The sequence below is a fragment of the Arachis duranensis genome, chromosome 3 (assembly GCF_000817695.3).
Source record: "Arachis duranensis cultivar V14167 chromosome 3, aradu.V14167.gnm2.J7QH, whole genome shotgun sequence".
Classification (NCBI taxonomy): Eukaryota; Viridiplantae; Streptophyta; class Magnoliopsida; order Fabales; family Fabaceae; genus Arachis; species Arachis duranensis.
In genome coordinates, this window is record NC_029774.3 from 64,704,987 (window position 1) to 64,709,030 (window position 4,044).

Consider the following 4,044-nt stretch of genomic DNA (forward strand, 5'->3'; position numbering starts at 1 on the left):
AAGGTAGAGAAGGCCTCATCCCAAAATTGAAGGAGTAAAGAAGCAGCAGCCAAGAGAGCAAATCCAGTTTTCATAATGTGTCTATTTTCTCTTAGCTAGATCATTTTGCTATGGTGTGTACGGACATCTTAATCTATACACAATGCCTTCATTCTTCAAGAATTCAATAAAAATATTTGATAAATACTCTTTTTCATTATCTATTTGAAGAGATTTAATGGAATATCCAAGTTGCTTTTCCATATATAACTTGTATTATCTGAAAACATGAAAGATTTGGAATTTATTTGTAAGTAAATGGTAGTATATTTAGAAAACACATCCACAAAAGATACATAGTATCTATAAGTATAACCATTATGAGATATAATAGGGGTAGGTCTCTACACATTAGAAACAACCAGAGATAGGGGAGCATCATAAGAATGAGTAGAAGGAGAGTATGAAAGCCTATGTGATTTAGCCATGCAGTAGAATTTACAAACATTGAATGAAGAAGTAGTATTATTCATAGGTAAACCATACTTAGACACAACAATTTTTACAATAGCATGAGTAAGATGGCCAAATCTTTGATGATATACATCTAAGGAAGAACAAGTAATAACAAATACAACAAGATTAATTGGAGAAGAAATAGATTTTGAAATATTAACACGTTCAAACTTATACATTCCTTTAACAGCTTTGCCTCAGAGAAGAACGTCCTTGGTAGCCTCTGATTTAACAAAGCGCTCATTAGGCCAAAAAGAGAAATAAACTTAGTTGTCCCTTGCAAATATGAAAACACTAATTAAATTTTGAGTAATTGATAGAACTAGCAGCAAATCATATAATTTATATTTTCTGAGTAGGTAAGCATTATAAATAAGAATTGCCAATATTTTTTTTATTGTCATACCTGATCCATTTTCAGCTTATGCTTGTTTTTTGCCTTGATATTCAAAGGATTATTGCCAATTGGTTGAATTAGGTGTGTATTGATGAGTTGCACTTGAATGAACATACCATGAAAAATCTATCATAATAGAAGGTGTTGCAATCATGGCTTTTGGATTATGAAAAGATAGAGGAGGTGAAAGAACAGTGTACATGGAAGTGAAGGGAACACTTTGCTGAGCATGTTAAAATCCTTGATCAAACCTGAAATAGCAATAGCTAGCAACAAGGCCAAATTGCCACAAATTTAGCATTGAGGTGTGGTATTGGAGTTCTAATTGTTCCTTCCTCAGCTCTACAAAAATTTCTAACTCCACGTTTTCTTCTACCAAAGGGTGGACGACCAAGAATGTTGTTGTTGTTGTTGCCTCAACCAGAATTATAAGAGAAGGAAGGTTCTGAATTCTTGAGATTTAAGTTAGAGGATTGAGTAAAATTAACCTGAACCATTGAAAATTATGGTTTCTTAAATCTTTCAATTATGTCATCTTGAGCCATAAGCAAAGCTTCAAGATCAGGGATAAAGGATCTTTCATTGTGAACATAATAATGAAGGGATGATAACCTTCATTCAAACCATCTAAGATAACAATGGTATAATCTAAGTTTGTGAGTAGTGATCCTACTGCTACTAATGAATCAATAATTTTTTTTATTTGAAGAAGATAATCTGAGGTAGATGCTAATTTCTTGACTGATTTCAATTTCAATTGCAATTGCAATTATCTAATTTGATCTTTGGTATGAGAGGCAAAGTAAGTGGGAATTCTGCTCCATATTTCATGAGCAAAGTGACATCCAATAACTCTATACTTGAAAGACTCATCCATTGAAATAAAGAACTATGATGTGACATTATAGCCATTAACTCTCTAATCTTTATATTTCTTTGATTTTGTTTGTGATGTCTAATCTAAATTACTCTCAAATTTTGGAGGAATTTTCTCTTTTTCATGATGATGTTGAAGTTGTTGTCCACATATAGAGAGAGTAACTTGATGGTGCCAAGTAAAAACGTTTGTTTCTGTGAGTTTATCAGCTACAGAATTATTGAAAGATTTGTTGATTTGGTTGATAATGCTTAAAAGAGGTTGTGTAGATAAAGGTAGATTTTCCACTACTGAAATTGGAGTATTATTGCTAGTCATGGATCATAACCTCAGCTCTGGATACCATAAAGAAATGAGGGACTTGTGTTTAATGGAATCAAATTGAAAGTAAAGATGATGGATCATCTTTAATAGAATCAGATTGAAAGTGAAGATGATGGGAGAGAGAGAGAGAGAGAGCTAAATGTTACTCAATAATGTGATTACAAGAAATGTATATATGATTTTGTATAAGCCAACATATATAGCAACAACAAGAGCCTTCTCTTATAACCAACTAGGTAATTTCTATAACAAGAAACATAACTTCCTAACAAACTAGTTAGTTATACGAGTAAACACCCAACGCTGTCCTTGTCCATTTTTACGAAGGACAAAGCGATCCCTGTCCAAACAAAAAGGGACACTTCGATTCTCAACTTTTTTATTTTGGGACAATACAATTCTTCTATTAAAAAATTCATTAAATAATAACAAAAATTAGTTTTGTGGGGGTTTTATTTGTATTTTGTGGGGTTTTTAAACCTCCACAAACTATTAATAAGTTTGTTTTTGAAAAATTCCTTCACCAATAGTGGTTAAGCGAAGAAAAACTATTGATGAAAATGATGTTGCAAAAAAAAAGTAATTGTAGTACCTTTTAAAGGAAAAAAATAATATCGAATAAGAAATGAAAGAAGAGAACTTTAATGTTGATAATATTGGTATTGCTAATGATGACGGTAGAGGAGATAATGATGATGATAAAGTATAGTTACACAATAAAAATAATAGAGGTAGGAGTGATAAATTTTTGTGGGGATTTAAAACCCCCGCAAAATACAAATAAAACCCCCCACAAAATTAAGTTTTGTTATTATTTAACAATTTTTTTAACAGAGGGATCGTATTATCCCAAAATAAAAAGGTTGAGGATCAAAGTGTCCTTTTTTTTGGATAGGAATCGCTTTGTTCTTCGTGAAAATGGACAAGGACTGGATTAGGTCTTTACTCTAGTTATACACACTCTATTACTCTCGGATATGAAATTACTAATTTACCCAAATTTATATAAATACATAAATCTATTTTTTGAATTTAGTAATCCTAATTCATGTTTCTAATTCGAATTTTCTTCGTTCTTTTAGATTTTCACTCATACCTAAACTTGATTTATCTCTTTCTCTCTCTTTCTTTGCCTCTCAAGTCCATTACTACATCTCCTAATCTCGCTCCAAAGAATTATATTGAAAGATATTTTTATGTTGTTTTGTTTTATTTTATTTTCATAATGAATATTTTTTAATTTTGCTCTATTATGTTTAATTGATTATTTTATGATGATTATATTATGTCTCTTTTTTGTTAATTTTTTAAAAAAATTCAAAAAATATTTATAGATTTTTGCAAATAACTACTTTTATTGAGGGATAATTGAATAGAAACTTGCGAAGAAAATATGAAAATGACAAGGAATAATTTTTTTAAACAAGCATGAAGGACAGAAAAGGGATACCCGTCATATTCTCACTGTACTTATTACCATGTCTAACTAGCAACAGAGATCCAACGCAAGCTAATTTGAGAAGAAACGCGTGAACTTTATCCGAATTAGGTCTTAAGGTAATGAACCTAGGTTAGATTTGAGATCCTAATATTGGATTTAGGTTAATTCTACTTGTTTGAGGTATCAGGTTAATTTTACTTGTTTGGAGTTTAACAAATACAATATTACTAAACATTAAAACCATTTAGTATTATAAAAGTTGGATATATTTATAAAAAAAATTTTAATTCAAATTACAAAACATTTTCAATAAACTATTTCCTCTTTCTTAGTTTTAAATATTATTTACTAAAAATTAGAAAAATAAAAATATAATAATAATAATAATCCACATTCACATAATTAAAATAGATCATATTAATATATATATGATATTACATATATTTAGAACTATTATGTACGATACATATTTTTTTTGATATTTATGTAATGACTATATAAATAATTTTA